This window comes from Nerophis lumbriciformis, linkage group LG15 (genome assembly GCF_033978685.3).
Source record: "Nerophis lumbriciformis linkage group LG15, RoL_Nlum_v2.1, whole genome shotgun sequence".
Classification (NCBI taxonomy): Eukaryota; Metazoa; Chordata; class Actinopteri; order Syngnathiformes; family Syngnathidae; genus Nerophis; species Nerophis lumbriciformis.
In genome coordinates this window covers 24,245,001-24,265,000 of record NC_084562.2, presented here as the reverse complement: position 1 = coordinate 24,265,000, position 20,000 = coordinate 24,245,001, and the positions used below count along the sequence as shown (strand labels likewise).

The following is a 20,000-nucleotide window of genomic DNA, read 5'->3' as shown; positions in this document are numbered from 1 at the left end:
TGGAATTTCGATGCCTGCAAAATGTTTCAAAAAAGCTGGCACAAGTGGCAAGAAAGACTGAGAAAGTTGAGGAATGCTTATGAAACGCTTATTTGGAACATCCCACAGGTGAACAGGCTAATTGGGAACAGGTGGGTGCCATAAAAGCAGCTTCCATGAAATGCTCAGTCATTCACAAACAAGGACGGGGCGAGGGTCACCACTTTGTCAACAAATGCGTGAGCAAAATTGTTTAAGAACAACATTTCTCAACCAGCTATTGCAAGGAATTTAGGGATTTCACCATCTACGGTCTGTAATAAAATCAAAAGGTTCAGAGAATCCGAAAAAAATCACTGCACTTAAGCGGCAAGGCTGAAAAACAAAATTGAATGCCCGTGACCTTCGATTCCTCAGGTGGTACTGCATCAAAAACCGACATCATTGTGTAAAGGATATCACCACGTGGGTTTAGGAACACTTCAGAAAACCACTGTCAGTAACTACAATTTGTCGCGACATCTGTAAGTGCAAGTTAAAACTTTACTATGCAAAGCCAAAGCCATTTATCAACAACACCCAGAAACGAAGTTGGCTTCGCTGGGCCCGAGCTCATCTAAGATGGACTGATGCAAAGTGGAAAACTGTCCTGTGGTCCGATGAGTCCACATTTCAAATTGTTTTCGGAAACTGGACGTCGTGACCTCCGGATCAAAGAGGAAAAGAACCATCCGGATTGTTATAGACGCAAAGTGTAAAAGCCAGCATGTGTGATGGTATGGGGGTGTATTAGTGCCCAAGACATGGGTAACTTACACATCTGTGAAGGCACCATTAATGCTGAAAGGTACATACAGGTTTTGGAGCAACATATGTTGCCATCCAAGCAACGTTACCATGGACGCCCCTGCTTATTTCAGCAAGACAATGCCAAGCCACGTGTTGCAACAGCGTGGCTTCGTAGTAAAAGAGTGCGGGTACTAGACTGGCCTGCCTGTAGTCCAGACCTGTCTCCCATTGAAAATGTGTGGCGCATTATGAAGCCTAAAATACGACAACAATATCGATAATTATTGATATTTTCCATTACCTATGGAAAATAGGGAGCAGGGAAAAGTATGTTAAATGTAAACATTTTTAATTGATTGATTATAATCCCTCAGCTGTCAAGGCAGAAAGTAAATGTCAACACAAGCATAGAAAACACTAAATGTAAACAAAATTGTAAAATGACATTGAACACTCAACAATAAACTCTTAAAATGAAGGTGTAAACTTAAGGAATATGTAAGAAATGCTTAATTAAGTGTAAGAAAATAGTGCAAAGTGTAAAAAGAGGAAACATAGAGAAACCTGAGACAAACTATTTTCTGCAGTTTTAGTGCCAGTCCTGATGAACACTTAACAATAACCTCTTAAAATGAAGATGCTAAAATAAGAAATATGTAAGAAATGCTTAATAAAGTGTAAGAAAATAGTGCAAAGTGTAAAAAGAGGAAACCTGAGACAAACTATTTTCTGCAGTTTTAGTGCCAGTCCTGATGAACACTTAACAGTAACCTCTGAAAATGAAGATGCTAAAATAAGAAATATGTAAGAAATGCTTAATAAAGTGTAAGAAAATAGTGCAAAGTGTAAAAAGAGGAAACCTGAGACAAACTATTTTCTGCAGGTTTAGTGCCAGGAAGTTACGTCTGTGCAACATTTATTCGGTCTGTTATTCTTATTCAAAACTGGAAAGGAAGAACACTTTTACAATAACCTCTTAAAATGAACGTGCAAAAATAAGGAATATGTAAGAAATGCTTAATAAAGTGTAAGAAAATAGTGCAAAGTGTAAAAAGAGGAAACCTGAGACAAACTATTTTCTGCAGGTTTAGTGCCAGGAAGTTACATCTGTGTAACATTTATTTGGTCTGTTATTCTTATTCAAAATTGGAAAGGAAGAACACTTTAACAATAACCTCTTAAAATGAAGGTGCAAAAATAAGGAATATGTAAGAAATGCTTAATAAAGTGTAAGACAATTGTGCAAAGTGTAAAAAGAGGAAACCTGAGACAAACTATTTTCTGCAGTTTTAGTGCCAGTCCTGATGAACACTTAACAATAACCTCTTAAAATGAAGATGCTAAAATAAGAAATATGTAAAAAATGCTTAATAAAATGTAAGAAAATAGTGCAAAGTGTAAAAAGAGGAAACCTGAGACAAACTATTTTCTGCAGGTTTAGTGCCAGTTCTGATGAACACTTAACAATAACCTCTTAAAATGAAGATGCCAAAAATAAGAAATATGTAAGAAATGCTTAATAAAGTGTAAGAAAATAGTGCAAAGTGTAAAAAGAGGAAACCTGAGACAAACTATTTTCTGCAGTTTTAGTGCCAGTCTTGATGAACACTTAACAATAACCTCTTAAAATGAAGATGCTAAAATAAGGAATATGTAAGAAATGCTTAATAAAGTGTAAGAAAATAGTGCAAAGTGTAAAAAGAGGAAACCTGAGACAAACTGTTTTCTGCAGGTTTAGTGCCAGGAAGTTACGTCTGTGTAACATTTATTTGGTCTGTTATTCTTATTCAAAATTGGAAAGGATGAACACTTAACAATAACCTCTTAAAGTGAAGGTGCTAAAATAAGGAATATGTAAGAAATGCTTAATAAAGTGTAAGAAAATTGCGCAAAGTGTGAAAATGTAAACATAGAGAAAAACTGAGACAAACTGTTTTCTGCAGGTTTAGTGCCAGGAAGTTACGTCTGTGTAACATTTATTCGGTCTGTTATTCTTATTCAAAATTGGAAAGGAAGAACACTTTAACAATAACCTCTTAAAATGAAGGTGCAACAATAAGGAATATGTAAGAACTGCTTAAAAAAAGTGTAAGAAAATAGTGCAAAGTGTAAAAAGAGGAAACCTGAGACAAACTATTTTCTGCAGTTTTAGTGCCAGTCCTGATGAACACTTAACAATAACCTCTTAAAATGAAGATGCTAAAATAAGAAATATGTAAGAAATGCTTAATAAAGTGTAAGAAAATAGTGCAAAGTTTAAAAAGAGGAAACCTGAGACAAACTATTTTCTGCAGTTTTAGTGCCAGTCCTGATGAACACTTAACAATAACCTCTGAAAATGAAGATGCTAAAATAAGAAATATGTAAGAAATGCTTAATAAAGTGTAAGAAAATAGTGCAAAGTGTAAAAAGAGGAAACCTGAGACAAACTGTTTTCGGCAGGTTTAGTGCCAGTCCTGATGAACACTTAACAATAACCTCTTAAAATGAAAATGCTAAAATAAGAAATATGTAAGAAATGCTTAATAAAGTGTAAGAAAATAGTGCAAAGTGTAAAAAGAGGAAACCTGAGACAAACTATTTTCTGCAGTTTTAGTGCCAGTCCTGATGAACACTTAACAATAACCTCTGAAAATGAAGATGCTAAAATAAGGAATATGTAAGAAATGCTTAATAAAGTGTAAGACAATAGTGCAAAGTGTAAAAAGAGGAAACCTGAGACAAACTATGTTCTGCAGTTTTAGTGCCAGTTCTGATGAACACTTAACAATAACCTCTTAAAATGAAGATGCTAAAATAAGAAATTTGTAAGAAATGCTTAATAAAGTGTAAGAAAATAGTGCAAAGTGTAAAAAGAGGAAACCTGAGACAAACTATTTTCTGCAGGTTTAGTGCCAGTCCTGATGAACACTTAACAATAACCTCTTAAAATGAAGATGCTAAAATAAGAAATATGTAAGAAATGCTTAATAAAGTGTAAGAAAATAGTGCAAAGTGTAAAAAGAGGAAACCTGAGACAAACTATTTTCTGCAGTTTTAGTGCCAGTCCTGAGGAACACTTAACAATAACCTCTTAAAATGAAGGTGCAAAAATAAGAAATATGTAAGAAATGCTTAATAAAGTGTAAGAAAATAGTGCAAAGTGTAAAAAGAGGAAACCTGAGACAAACTATTTTCTGCAGGTTTAGTGCCAGGAATTTACGTCTGCGTAACATTTATTTGGTCTGTTATTCTTATTCAAAATTGGAAAGGAAGAACACTTTAACAATAACCTCTTAAAATGAAGGTGCAAAAATAAGGAATATGTAAGAACTGCTTAATAAAGTGTAAAAAAATAGTGCAAAACTATTTTCTGCAGGTTTAGTGCCAGGAAGTTACGTCTGTGTAACATTTATTCGGTCTGTTATTCTTATTCAAAATTGGAAAGGAAGAACACTTTAACAATAACCTCTTAAAATGAACGTGCAAAAATAAGGAATATGTAAGAAATGCTTAATAAAGTGTAAGACAATAGTGCAAAGTGTGAAAATGTAAACATAGAGAAACCTGAGACGAACTATTTTCTGCAGTTTTAGTGCCAGTCCTGATGAACACTTAACAATACCCTCTTAAAATGAAGATGCTAAAATAAGAAATATGTAAGAAATGCTTAATAAAGTGTAAGAAAATAGTGCAAAGTGTAAAAAGAGGAAACCTGAGACAAACTATTTTCTGCAAATTTAGTGCCAGGAAGTTACGTCTGTGTAACATTTATTCGGTCTGTTATTCTTATTCAAAATTGGAAAGGAAGAACACTTTAACAATAACCTCTTAAAATGAAGGTGCAAAAATAAGGAATATGTAAGAAATGCTTAATAAAGTGTAAGAAAATAGCGCAAAGTGTAAAAAGAGGAAACCTGAGACAAACTATTTTCTGCAGGTTTAGTGCCAGGAAGTTACATCTGTGTAACATTTATTTGGTCTGTTATTCTTATTCAAAATTGGAAAGGAAGAACACTTTAACAATAACCTCTTAAAATGAAGGTGCAAAAATAAGGAATATGTAAGAAATGCTTAATAAAGTGTAAGAAAATAGTGCAAAGTGTAAAAAGAGGAAACCTGAGACAAACTATTTTCTGCAGTTTTAGTGCCAGTCCTGATGAACACTTAACAATAACCTCTTAAAATGAAGATGCTAAAATAAGAAATATGTAAGAAATGCTTAATAAAGTGTAAGAAAATAGTGCAAAGTGTAAAAAGAGGAAACCTGAGACAAACTGTTTTCGGCAGGTTTAGTGCCAGTCCTGATGAACACTTAACAATAACCTCTTAAAATGAAAATGCTAAAATAAGAAATATGTAAGAAATGCTTAATAAAGTGTAAGAAAATAGTGCAAAGTGTAAAAAGAGGAAACCTGAGACAAACTATTTTCTGCAGTTTTAGTGCCAGTCCTGATGAACACTTAACAATAACCTCTGAAAATGAAGATGCTAAAATAAGGAATATGTAAGAAATGCTTAATAAAGTGTAAGACAATAGTGCAAAGTGTAAAAAGAGGAAACCTGAGACAAACTATGTTCTGCAGTTTTAGTGCCAGTTCTGATGAACACTTAACAATAACCTCTTAAAATGAAGATGCTAAAATAAGAAATTTGTAAGAAATGCTTAATAAAGTGTAAGAAAATAGTGCAAAGTGTAAAAAGAGGAAACCTGAGACAAACTATTTTCTGCAGGTTTAGTGCCAGTCCTGATGAACACTTAACAATAACCTCTTAAAATGAAGATGCTAAAATAAGAAATATGTAAGAAATGCTTAATAAAGTGTAAGAAAATAGTGCAAAGTGTAAAAAGAGGAAACCTGAGACAAACTATTTTCTGCAGTTTTAGTGCCAGTCCTGAGGAACACTTAACAATAACCTCTTAAAATGAAGGTGCAAAAATAAGAAATATGTAAGAAATGCTTAATAAAGTGTAAGAAAATAGTGCAAAGTGTAAAAAGAGGAAACCTGAGACAAACTATTTTCTGCAGGTTTAGTGCCAGGAATTTACGTCTGCGTAACATTTATTTGGTCTGTTATTCTTATTCAAAATTGGAAAGGAAGAACACTTTAACAATAACCTCTTAAAATGAAGGTGCAAAAATAAGGAATATGTAAGAACTGCTTAATAAAGTGTAAAAAAATAGTGCAAAACTATTTTCTGCAGGTTTAGTGCCAGGAAGTTACGTCTGTGTAACATTTATTCGGTCTGTTATTCTTATTCAAAATTGGAAAGGAAGAACACTTTAACAATAACCTCTTAAAATGAACGTGCAAAAATAAGGAATATGTAAGAAATGCTTAATAAAGTGTAAGACAATAGTGCAAAGTGTGAAAATGTAAACATAGAGAAACCTGAGACGAACTATTTTCTGCAGTTTTAGTGCCAGTCCTGATGAACACTTAACAATACCCTCTTAAAATGAAGATGCTAAAATAAGAAATATGTAAGAAATGCTTAATAAAGTGTAAGAAAATAGTGCAAAGTGTAAAAAGAGGAAACCTGAGACAAACTATTTTCTGCAAATTTAGTGCCAGGAAGTTACGTCTGTGTAACATTTATTCGGTCTGTTATTCTTATTCAAAATTGGAAAGGAAGAACACTTTAACAATAACCTCTTAAAATGAAGGTGCAAAAATAAGGAATATGTAAGAAATGCTTAATAAAGTGTAAGAAAATAGCGCAAAGTGTAAAAAGAGGAAACCTGAGACAAACTATTTTCTGCAGGTTTAGTGCCAGGAAGTTACATCTGTGTAACATTTATTTGGTCTGTTATTCTTATTCAAAATTGGAAAGGAAGAACACTTTAACAATAACCTCTTAAAATGAAGGTGCAAAAATAAGGAATATGTAAGAAATGCTTAATAAAGTGTAAGAAAATAGTGCAAAGTGTAAAAAGAGGAAACCTGAGACAAACTATTTTCTGCAGTTTTAGTGCCAGTCCTGATGAACACTTAACAATAACCTCTTAAAATGAAGATGCTAAAATAAGAAATATGTAAGAAATGCTTAATAAAGTGTAAGAAAATAGTGCAAAGTGTAAAAAGAGGAAACCTGAGACAAACTGTTTTCGGCAGGTTTAGTGCCAGTCCTGATGAACACTTAACAATAACCTCTTAAAATGAAAATGCTAAAATAAGAAATATGTAAGAAATGCTTAATAAAGTGTAAGAAAATAGTGCAAAGTGTAAAAAGAGGAAACCTGAGACAAACTATTTTCTGCAGTTTTAGTGCCAGTCCTGATGAACACTTAACAATAACCTCTTAAAATGAAGATGATAAAATAAGAAATATGTAAAAAATGCTTAATAATGTGTAAGAAAATAGTGCAAAGTGTAAAAAGAGGAAACCTGAGACAAACTATTTTCTGCAGTTTTAGTGCCAGTTCTGATGAACACTTAACAATAACCTCTTAAAATGAAGATGCTAAAATAAGAAATATGTAAAACATGCTTAATAAAATGTAAGAAAATAGTGCAAAGTGTAAAAAGAGGAAACCTGAGACAAACTATTTTCTGCAGTTTTAGTGCCAGTCCTGATGAACACTTAACAATAACCTCTGAAAATGAAGATGCTAAAATAAGAAATATGTAAAAAATGCTTAATAAAGTGTACGAAAATAGTGCAAAGTGTAAAAAGAGGAAACCTGAGACGAACTATTTTCTGCAGGTTTAGTGCCAGGAAGTTACGTCTGTGTAACATTTATTTGGTCTGTTATTCTTATTCAAAATTGGAAAGGATGAACACTTAACAATAACCTCTTAAAGTGAAGGTGCAAAAATAAGGAATATGTAAGAAATACTTAATAAAGTGTAAGAAAATAGTGCAAAGTGTAAAAAGAGGAAACCTGAGACGAACTATTTTCTGCAGTTTTAGTGCCAGTCCTGATGAACACTTAACAATAACCTCTTAAAATGAAGATGCTAAAATAAGAAATATGTAAGAAATGCTTAATAAAGTGTAAGAAAATAGTGCAAAGTGTAAAAAGAGGAGACCTGAGACGAACTATTTTCTGCAGGTTTAGTGCCAGGAAGTTACGTCTGTGTAACATTTATTTGGTCTGTTATTCTTATTCAAAATTGGAAAGGAATTTGTGTTATGCAGTAATTATTATTCAAATATTATTGGACCTTATTACTATTATTTTTAAGTAGCACATTTGCTATATTGTGTAATTTATTGTATTTACACAGTTCTGCACTCTGTTGTTTTATTTGTATCAATTGTGTCTGTCGCGATATATTTTTATCGGCCCAGCCCTATGGCATGTTGCTTTCCATAATCTCTTAAAGCCCAAATGCAGATGATATCTTCCTCTCCCAGTCCTCTTAGTCTAAATCCAAAAGTATCCTAATTCACAGCTTTTTAAAAGCCACTCACTGGAAGGTTTAAGTGTAAAGACATGGCACCTGTGGACTTCCCGCCTTATTTATGCACGTTCCAGAGCAGCGCTGCCGTCTAATTATGTCTCCTTAAAGACTTCTCAAACAGGACTTGCTCACAATTATGCATCGCATGTCTCCGGCAAGCTAAAGAGCTGCTGACAAAAAGTACACATTAAAGACCATCTTAACCCCGTGAGTCTGCATCGACCAAGAGACGGACATTTTTCTTTGCATTTTAATGTTTTCCATCTAAATGTTAAATGTTAGAGGGCTGAAGTTTGCCCACATAGTTTTTTCTATAAAATGGCATCATGGCCCTTTCTGCAAAATGATTCCAAATAGGAGATAACCATTTACTACACACCCTTTGACCATGTTGCTCACCATTGACTCCCATTGTAACTCAAAGTAATAATAATTGAAATATACTGACTAGTTATTATCAGTACTTATTATTTTGTGGGTGTCAGTTTTTCATCTGAGGAATAGTGAGTTTTTGGAAAAAAAATTATGCAGGTTATTCAACATTATTATTATATATATTATAATATAATATTATAATATATGTATTTTAAAGTTGCACTAAAAAGCTTTAAAATACATAAAATGGATTTTGTAAAAATAAGGCCTTAAATGCTACCAACAAGCATTAAATATGATGTCCAGAGGCATTATAAATGTCCTACAATTGCAGTTGACAACAAAAAGACAACAAAACAAACCCCCTGACCCAGTTTTATCATCTTAGGGGGAAAAAAAACTGCAATTCAAGATGTTCAATTAATTAATAATTAGTCCATTTTAGTTATATTGTTTTTAGTTGCATTGTTATTTGTATATATTATGATTGTATCATAAAAAAATATGCTGAAAACCTGATAAGTTATTACTTATTATTTTGAGCACGTCCATTTTTCACCTAAGGAGGGATAGTGTGAGTTTTTGGAAAAAAAACTGTCATTGATCCAAAAATAATAATGCATCAAAATATTTTTTATGAATTATTGACCTAGTAAGGCTGTTTTTTAACATCATATAAAGCAGTGGTCCCCGACCTTTTTGTAGCTGCGGACCGGTCAACGCTTGAAATTTTTTCCCACGGATCGGGTGGGGGGGTTGTTTGTTTTTTGTTTTGTCATAAAGAAATACAATCATGTGAGCTTAGGGACTGTATCCCTGCAGACTGTATTGATCTATATTGATATATAATGTATATATTGTGTTTTTTATGTTGATTTAATACATTTTTTTTATTTTTTTTTTACATTTCTTGTGCGGCCCGGTGGTTGGGGACCACTGATCTAAAGTACTGTACTTTGGAACTTACTTTTGGAAGGGATATAGTGTGAGTTTTTGGAAAACATTTCTGCAGGTTATTCAACATTATTATTGTCAATTCAATCAATTGTACGCTTGCATTCATTTTATTTTAAAGTTGCATTAAAAATCTTTAAAATACATTGATTGGATTTTGCACAAATAAGGCCTTAAATGCTATCAACAAGCATTAAATATGATGTCCAGAGGCATTATAAATGTCATACAATTGCAGTTGACAACAAAAAGACAACAAAACAAACCACCTGACCCAGTTTTATCAATTTAGGGGGAAATATTGCAATTCAAGACGTTCAATTAATTAATAGTTAGTCCATTTTAGTTAGATTGTTTTTAGTTGCATTGTTATTTGTATATATTATGATTGTATAATAAAAAAATGTGCTGAAAACCTGATAAGTTATTACTTATTATTTTGAGCACATCTATTTTTCATCTAAGGAGGGATAGTGTGAGTTTTTGGAAAAAAAACTGTCATTGATCCAAAAATAGTAATGCATCAAAATAATTTTTATGAATTATTGACCTAGTAAAGGCTGTTTTTTAACATCATCTAAAATATTCTACTTTGGAACTTGCTTTTGGAATGGTATTGGTGTGAGTTTTTTGGGGGGAAAAATCTGCAGGTTACTCAACATTATTATAGTCAATTCAATCAATTGTACGCTTGCATTCATTTTATTTTAAAGTTGCATTAAAAAGCTTTAAAATACATTGATTGGATTTTGCACCAATAAGGCCTTAAATGCTACCAACAAGCATTAAATATGATGTCCAGAGGCATTATATATGTAATACAATTGCAATTGACTATAAAAAAGACAACAAAACAAACCTTCTGACCCAGTTTTATCAATTTAGGGGGAAAAAACTGCAATTCAAGACGTTCAATTAATTAATAATTAGTCCATTTTAGTTAGATTGTTTTTAGTTGCATTGTTATTTGTATATATTATGATTGTATAATAAAAAAAAATATGCTGAAAACCTGATAAGTTATTACTTATTATTTTGAGCACATCCATTTTTCATCTAAGGAGGGATAGTGTGAGTTTTTGGAGAAAAAAAACCCGTCATTGATCCAAAAATAATAATGCGATTGAGACCAAAAAAGACAACAAAACAAACCACCTGACCCAGTTTTATAATTTTAGGGGGAAAAAAACTGTAACTCAAGACGTTCAATTAATCATTCATTAGAGTCCATTTTATTTAGATTTTTTTAGTTGCATTATTTGTATATATTATGATTGTACAGTATTAGTACATAATCTGGTTATATTTGTTGTAAACATTAGCATGCTAACTTTTCTAAATGTTTACTCTCTGCCAAGCGTGCACAAGCGCTACCTCAAAAAAATTTTGTACTGTATTTTTCGGACTATAAGTCGCAGTTTTTTTCATCAATCAATCAATCAATCTTTATTTATATAGCCCTAAATCACAAGTGTCTCAAAGGGCTGCACAAGCCACAACGACATCCTCGGTACAAAGCCCACATAAGGGCAAGGAAAAACCCACCCCAGTGGGACGTCGATGTGAATGACTATGAGAAACCTTGGAGAGGACCGCATATGTGGGTAACCCCCCCCCCCTCTAGGGGAGACCGAAAGCAATGGATGTCGAGTGGGTCTGACATAATATTGTGAGAGTCCAATATTCATATGGATATTAAAGTCCCCCATTATGATTATATTGTCTGCGTGCGTCACTAGATCAGCAACGAACTCTGAGAATTCATTAATAAAGTCCGAGTAGGGCCCTGGGGTAGATAACAGCCATATCGAGAGGCAGCGGTGCGACAGACCTCATAGTAAGCACCTCAAACGATTTGTATTTATTATTTAGGTTAGGGGTAAGGTTAAAGTTTTCATTGTATATTAGTGCGACCCCCCCACCCCTTTTAAGGGGACGGGCAATATGCGCATTCGTATAGTTAGGAGGAGATGCCTCATTTAGCGCAAAAAAATCGTCTGGTTTGAGCCAGGTTTCGCTAAGACCAATGACGTTAAGATTGTTGTCTCTAATGACCTCATTAACTAATAACGTTTTGGGAGACAATGATCTTATGTTTAAAAAGCCCATATTATAAGTATTGGGCTGTTTTGACGAGTTTTTGTTTAAATTATCTGTAGTAGAAATATTAATAATGTTGCGTTTATTATACGTAGTGCACTTTAAATAGTTTCGACCATATCTAGGAATTGATACGACGGGAATTTTCAGATTGTTTGCTTGATGCTGCGATCGACTGAACGCATCATGATTTGCCACCTCAGTACAATGCATATCTACCCCGGACACATTCACAACAGAAAACACATTATGTGAGTTGTGTGTTATTCTAAGAAAATTGCTATGCGTACAGGAATTATCCAGCCTGGTGCTGGCTAGTTCTAGCTTAACTGACTCCTCACCCGGACTAGCAGGCTCTGTAATTGCCTGTGACCGGGCTTGCTTTAGTGTAGTTAGTCAAATGTGACTTAAACAGTAGTCTATGTTCTTAGACAGGATGATGGCGCCTTCCTGGTTAGGGTGAAGGCCGTCCCTCATCAGCAAGCCTGGTTTGCCCCAGAAAGAGGGCCAATTATCAATAAACGTTAGTCCCTGTTGTCTACAGAAGCTAGCCAGCCACTTGTTAAGCGAGACTAATCTGCTATATCTCTCATCATTGCCTCTCGCAGGCAGGGCGCCAGAGACAATTACTCGATGCCTGGACATCTTTCTAGCGAGATCACAAGTCCTGGCTATGTTTCTCTTTGTAATCTCTGACTGTCTCATTCTAGTGTCATTCATAGTTTGGCCGGGCTCCAGTGCGACTTATATATGTTTTTTTTCCTTCTTTATTATGCATTTTCGGCAGGTGCGACTTATACTCCGAAAAATACGGTAATTGACATATGCTAACTGCTAGCCTGCTAACATTAGGAATTTAACTTAATTTTGCCAATTTATACAGCGGTACACCTCAGTCGTACAACTTGGTACAGTACCTGACCCATTGCTACCCGTTAGCATTTTTAACGTTAACATGTTAGCATGCTAACTGTTCTTTTTTTATTCATCATATAGTCACACCTCAGTCATGCAACTTGAATGCACAGGGCGAGAAACCTAACGGTTTAAAAGAAGGCTTACAGAACTTATGTGCTCGAGAATAGAAGTGTTGTACTAGTGATAAAGATCTTTTTAGAAGATCTGAAGGGGGAATTGTCGGAGGCAGATATTTACATATATCCGAATTTGAGTGTTACTTATTTTCTTTCATAGTCATATTTGAAAACAACTCGTGTTTTCCATTTATTCTCTTTCTGTTTCTCTGCAAGTAAACTGTGTGTGTTAACCTTGAGTTCTTTGGAATGTGTTATGACTAGCATTTGTTTTGACTAGGGAGAGGGGAGAGGAGAGAGGGTTTTTGGGATCGGGAGAGGCAGACCATTTGGGCGGCGCGATAGAATGTTCTATGCTGGACTGGTCTCCAAAATATATCTGCAAAGCTTTGCCAATATACAGGTAAAAGCCAGTAAATTAGAATATTTTGAAAAACTTGATTTATTTCAGTAATTGCATTCAAAAGGTGTAACTTGTACATTATATTTATTCATTGCACACAGACTGATGCATTCAAATGTTTATTTCATTTAATTTTGATGATTTGAAGTGGCAACAAATGAAAATCCAAAATTCAGTGTGTCACAAAATTAGAATATTACTTAAGGCTAATACAAAAAAGGGATTTTTAGAAATGTTGGCCAACTGAAAAGTATGAAAATGAAAAATATGAGCATGTACAATACTCAATACTTGGTTGGAGCTCCTTTTGCCTCAATTACTGCGTTAATGCGGCGTGGCATGGAGTCGATGAGTTTCTGGCACTGCTCAGGTGTTATGAGAGCCCAGGTTGCTCTGATAGTGGCCTTCAACTCTTCTGCGTTTTTGGGTCTGGCATTCTGCATCTTCCTTTTCACAATACCCCACAGATTTTCCATGGGGCTAAGGTCAGGGGAGTTGGCGGGCCAATTTAGAACAGAAATACCATGGTCCGTAAACCAGGCACGGGTAGATTTTGCGCTGTGTGCAGGCGCCAAGTCCTGTTGGAAGTTGAAATCTCCATCTCCATAGAGCAGGTCAGCAGCAGGAAGCATGAAGTGCTCTAAAACTTGCTGGTAGACGGCTGCGTTGACCCTGGATCTCAGGAAACAGAGTGGACCGACACCAGCAGATGACATGGCACCCCAAGCCATCACTGATGGTGGAAACTTTACACTAGACTTCAGGCAACGTGGATCCTGTGCCTCTCCTGTCTTCCTCCAGACTCTGGGACCTCGATTTCCAAAGGAAAAGCAACATTTGCATGGTTGGGTGATGGTTTGGGGTGCCATGTCATCTGCTGGTGTCGGTCCACTCTGTTTCCTGAGATCCAGGGTCAACGCAGCCGTCTACCAGCAAGTTTTAGAGCACTTCATGCTTCCTGCTGCTGACCTGCTCTATGGAGATGGAGATTTCAAGTTCCAACAGGACTTGGCGCCTGCACACAGCGCAAAATCTACCCGTGCCTGGTTTACGGACCATGGTATTTCTGTTCTAAATTGGCCCGCCAACTCCCCTGACCTTAGCCCCATAGAAAATCTGTGGGGTATTGTGAAAAGGAAGATGCAGAATGCCAGACCCAAAAACGCAGAAGAGTTGAAGGCCACTATCAGAGCAACCTGGGCTCTCATAACACCTGAGCAGTGCCAGAAACTCATCGACTCCATGCCACGCCGCATTAACGCAGTAATTGAGGCAAAAGGAGCTCCAACCAAGTATTGAGTATTGTACATGCTCATATTTTTCATTTTCATACTTTTCAGTTGGCCAACATTTCTAAAAATCCCTTTTTTGTATTAGCCTTAAGTAATATTCTAATTTTGTGACACACGGAATTTTGGATTTTCATTTGTTGCCACTTCAAATCATCAAAATTAAATGAAATAAACATTTGAATGCATCAGTCTGTGTGCAATGAATAAATATAATGTACAAGTTACACCTTTTGAATGCAATTACTGAAATAAATCAAGTTTTTCAAAATATTCTAATTTACTGGCTTTTACCTGTATTACAAAATACCTATTCTGTCTCTGGTGGTTTTTTCAACTCAGCTTTAAGTGTCGTAAAGAGCTTGGGAGCGACTTGTGACTTGAATTCCCTGGGAGGAACAACTGGTCCAAAACGCAACAATTCTTAGAAGGCCGACACAACACAGGGAGTTTGTATCATGAAACAAGTCATCCCTGGTAGGAGTGGGAGTGGAGCGACAGTATCTGTTTACTGACCCCCCCCCCCCACACACACACACACACACACACACACACTTGTGCAGTCACGGCCCGTATGACTGGCAGCGTTTGGGATTATTCTTTCATCCTGGATTTAAATTGTTGTTGACATTCCACACAGACACATTTTACAAGATGCCAAAGCATTTACTCCCGAATCTGTTTTTTATACAGTGCTTAATGGTCCGAAGTATTGCAAAATGTACAATATTAGCTCTCCAACTCCTACGGGTTTCTTTTTTTTCCACAAGTGAAGGGCACGTTGACGTTAGTTTATTTTAAACGGCTCATTAAAAAAAGCTTTAAAACAAATTAAATGGATTTTTCCTATGCTGTCAACAAGCAGTAAATATATGTGCAGAGGCATTAAAACATGTCATACAGGACAACAAAAAGACAACAAAACAAACCACTTGACCCAGTTTGACCAATTTAGGGGGGGAAAATCTGCAATTCAAGACGTTCAACTAATTAATAATTCCATCCATCCATCCATCTTCTTCCGCTTATCCGAGGTCGGGTCGCGGGGGCAGCAGCTTAAGCAGGGAAGCCCAGACTTCCCTCTCCCCAGCCACTTCGTCCAGCTCCTCCCGGGGGATCCCGAGGCGTTCCCAGGCCAGCCGGGAGAGATAGTCTTCCCAGCGTGTCCTGGGTCTTCCCCGTGGCCTCCTACCGGTCGGACGTGCTCGAAACACCTTCCTAGGGAGGCGTTCGGATGGCATCCTGACCAGATGCCCGAACCACCTCATCTGGCTCCTCTCGATGTGGAGGAGCAGCGGCTTTACTTTGAGCTCCCCCCGGATGACAGAGCTTCTCACCCTATCTCTAAGGGAGAGCCCCGCCACTCGGCGGAGGAAACTCATTTCGGCCGCTTGTACCCGGGATCTTGTCCTTTCGGTCATGACCCAAAGCTCATGGCCATAGGTGAGGATGGGAACGTAGATCGACCGGTAAATCGAGAGCTTTGCCTTCCGGCTCAGCTCCTTCTTCACCACAACGGATCGATACAGCGTCCGCATTACTGAAGATGCCGCACCGATCCGCCTGTCGATCTCACGATCCACTCCTCCCCCACTCGTGAACAAGACTCCGAGGTACTTAAACTCCTCCACTTGGGGCAAGATCTCCTCCCCAACCCGGAGATGGCACTCCACCCTTTTCCGGGAGAGAACCATGGACTCGGACTTGGAGGTGCTGATTCCCATCCCAGTCGCTTCACACTCGGCTGCGAACCGATCCAGCGAGAGCTGAAGATCTTGGCCAGAGGAAGCCATCAGGACCACATCATCTGCAAATAGCAGAGACCTAATCCTGCAGCCACTAAACCAGATCCCCTCAACGCCTTGACTGCGCCTAGAAATTCTGTCCATAAAGGTTATGAACAGAATCGGTGACAAAGGGCAGCCTTGGCGGAGTCCAACCCTCACCGGAAACGTGTCCGACTTACTGCCGGCAATGCGGACCAAGCTCTGGCACTGATTATACAGGGAGCGAACTGCCACAATAAGACAGTCCGTTACCCCATACTCTCTGAGCACTCCCCACAGGACTTCCCGGGGTACACGGTCGAATGCCTTCTCCAAGTCCACAAAGCACATGTAGACTGGTTGGGCAAACTCCCATGCACCCTCAAGGACCCTGCCGAGAGTATAGAGCTGGTCCACAGTTCCACGACCAGGACGAAAACCACACTGTTCCTCCTGAATCCGAGGTTCGACTATCCGGCGTAGCCTCCTCTCCAGTACACCTGAATAGACCTTACCGGGAAGGCTGAGGAGTGTGATCCCACGATAGTTAGAACACACCCTCCGGTTCCCCCTTCTTAAAGAGAGGAACCACCACCCCGGTCTGCCAATCCAGAGGTACCGCCCCCGATGTCCACGCGTTGTTGCAGAGTCTTGTCAACCAAGACAGCCCCACAACATCCAGAGCCTTAAGGAACTCCTGGGCGGATCTCATCCACCCCCGGAGCTTTTTAACTACCTCGGCAACCTCAGCCCCAGAAATAGGCTAATTAGAGTCCGGAAAATACGGAACTCTACTTTCACTTTCTGTTATTCCAGATCTAAATCTATTCCATTTTTATTGACATTGCAGACCGAACCACACTCGACCGGAATTGTCATCTGCTATCTCTGCAGCAGGCTTTAATTAAACCTCTGATGGCAAACAAACAGCACATTTGGTTCCCCCAAATGGAGGCGCCCCCCACCCCCGCGCCCTCGCACACGTGCACAATCACGGCGGCGTGCAGGCCTCCGGCCCCGACGCAATATTTTCCAATTTGCCGTAATTGCGTGAGAGTGGTAATCCAAGGCAGCCTATTGTATATTCCATCCCGCTGCCCTGTATGGACGCTGACGCCACAATTAACTTAGCGGTCCTGCCTCCCAAATCCAATCAATGCCAGCATCCATTACTTCCAGATGTTTCCGTGAGACGATCATTTTTAGGCCATTTCATACGGCGCCGAAACCCGCCTGCATTCAAAAAAACTTCAGACTTATTTACACTTTACACTGTTTCTATTTCACATGAACTTGTGGAGCTATTTTTTTCATTTGAACACCTGGGAGTCATTAAACTTCATGATAAAATGACTGATGAAATGCTAACTTTAGCATGTTAGCATTCCGTTCAACGCTTTTAATTTTTTTGTCCCCGCCACAAGTAAATGAATATACAGGACTGTCTCAGAAAATTAGAATATTGTGGAAAAAGTCCTTTATTTTCTGTAAACTTCATAATTGACATATGCTAACTGATAAAATGCTAACTTTAGCATGTTAGCATTCCGTTCAACGCTTTTAATTTTTTGTCCCGCCACAATTAAATGAATATACAGGACTGTCTCAGAAAATTAGAATATTGTGAAAAAGTCCTTTATTTTCTGTAAACTTCATAATTGACATATGCTAACTGATAAAATGATAACTTTAGCATGTTAGCATTCCGTTCAACGCTTTTAATTTTTTGTCCCGCCACAAGTAAATGAATATACAGGACTGTCTCAGAAAATTAGAATATTGTGAAAAAGTCCTTTATTTTCTGTAAACTTCATAATTGACATATGCTAACTGATAAAATGCTAACTTTAGCATGTTAGCATTCCGTTCAACGCTTTTAATTTTTTTGTCCCGCCACAAGTAAATGAATATACAGGACTGTCTCAGAAAATTAGAATATTGTGAAAAAGTCCTTTATTTTCTGTAAACTTCATAATTGACATATGCTAACTGATAAAATGCTAACTTTAGCATGTTAGCATTCCGTTCAACGCTTTTAATTTTTTGTCCCGCCACAAGTAAATGAAAATACAGGACTGTCTCAGAAAATTAGGATATTGTGAAAAAGTCCTTTATTTTCTGTAAACTTCATAATTGACATATGCTAACTGATAAAATGCTAACTTTAGCATGCTAGCATTCCGTTCAACGCTTTTAATTTTTTTGTCCCGCCACAAGTAAATGAATATACAGGACTGTCTCAGAAAATTAGAATATTGTGAAAAAGTCCTTTATTTTCTGTAAACTTCATAATTGACATATGCTAACTGATAAAATGCTAACTTTAGCATGTTAGCATTCCGTTCAACGCTTTTAATTTTTTTGTCCCGCCACAAGTAAATGAATATACAGGACTGTCTCAGAAAATTAGAATATTGTGAAAAAGTCCTTTATTTTCTGTAAACTTCATAATTGACATATGCTAACTGATAAAATGCTAACTTTAGCATGTTATCATTCCGTTCAACGCTTTTAATTTTTTGGCCCCGCCACAAGTAAATGAATATACAGGACTGTCTCAGAAAATTAGAATATTGTGAAAAAGTCCTTTATTTTCTGTAAACTTCATAATTGACATATGCTAACTGATAAAATGCTAACTTTAGCATGTTAGCATTCCGTTCAACGCTTTTAATTTTTTTGTCCCGCCACAAGTAAATGAATATACAGGACTGTCTCAGAAAATTAGAATATTGTGGAAAAAGTCCTTTATTTTCTGTAATGCAATTAAAAAAAAAAAAACATGTCATACATTCTGGATTCATTACACATCCACTGAAATATTGCAAGCATTTTATTATTTTAATATTGCTGATTATTATTATAAAACTCAAAAATCCCATCTCAAAAAATTAGAATATAGTGATAAAGTCCTTTATTTTCTGTAATGCAATTAAAAAAAACAAACATGTCATACATTCTGGATTCATTACACATCAACTGAAATATTGCAAGCATTTTATTATTTTAATATTGCTGATTATTATTATAAAACTCAAAAATACCATCTCAAAAAATTTGAATATAGTGATAAAGTCCTTTATTTTCTGTAATGCAATTAAAAAAAAAAAAAAACATGTCATACATTCTGGATTCATTACACATCAACTGAAATATTGCAAGCATTTTATTATTTTAATATTGCTGATTATTATTATAAAACTCAAAAATACCATCTCAAAAAATTAGAATATTGTGATAAAGTCCTTTATTTTCTGTAATGCAATTAAAAAAAACAAACATGTCATACATTCTGGATTCATTACACATCAACTGAAATATTGCAAGCCTTTTATTATTTTAATATCGCTGATTATTATTATAAAACTCAACAATACCATCTCAAAAAATTAGAATATAGTGATAAAGTCCTTTATTTTCTGTAATGCAATTAAAAAAAAAAAAACATGTCATACATTCTGGATTCATTACACATCAACTGAAATATTGCAAGCCTTTTATTATTTTATTTGCATTATTGGGTCTGGTGTCTTTCAGCTTCTTCTTCACAATACCCCACACATTCTCTATGGGGTTCAGGTCAGGAGAGTTGGCAGGCCAATCGAGGACAGTCATGCCATGGTCAGTACACCAGTTACTGGTGGTTTTGACACTCTGGGCAGGTGCCAGATCATGCTGGAAAATGAAATCATCATCTCCATAGAGTTTTTCAACAGATGGAAGCATGTAGTGCTCTAAAATCTCTAGAAGCGTCTGACTTGACAGAGTGGTCCAGAGTCCTGTTTTCAGACGAAAGCAAATTTTGTATTTCATTTGGAAGTCAAGGCGCTAGAGCAGGGGTGCTCACACTTTTTCTGCAGGCGAGCTACTTTTCAATTGATCAAGTCGTGGGGATCTACCTCATTCATATATATCATTTATA

At 36.5% G+C, this 20,000-nt stretch overlaps 1 protein-coding gene across 1 annotated transcript in view; it reads left to right on the top strand.

The window, feature by feature from the left end:
• LOC133615853 (protein diaphanous homolog 3-like) overlaps positions 1-20,000 on the top strand; it is a 394,852-nt gene that overhangs the window by 210,060 nt on the left and 164,792 nt on the right. The gene's annotated exons all lie outside the window — the stretch shown is intronic.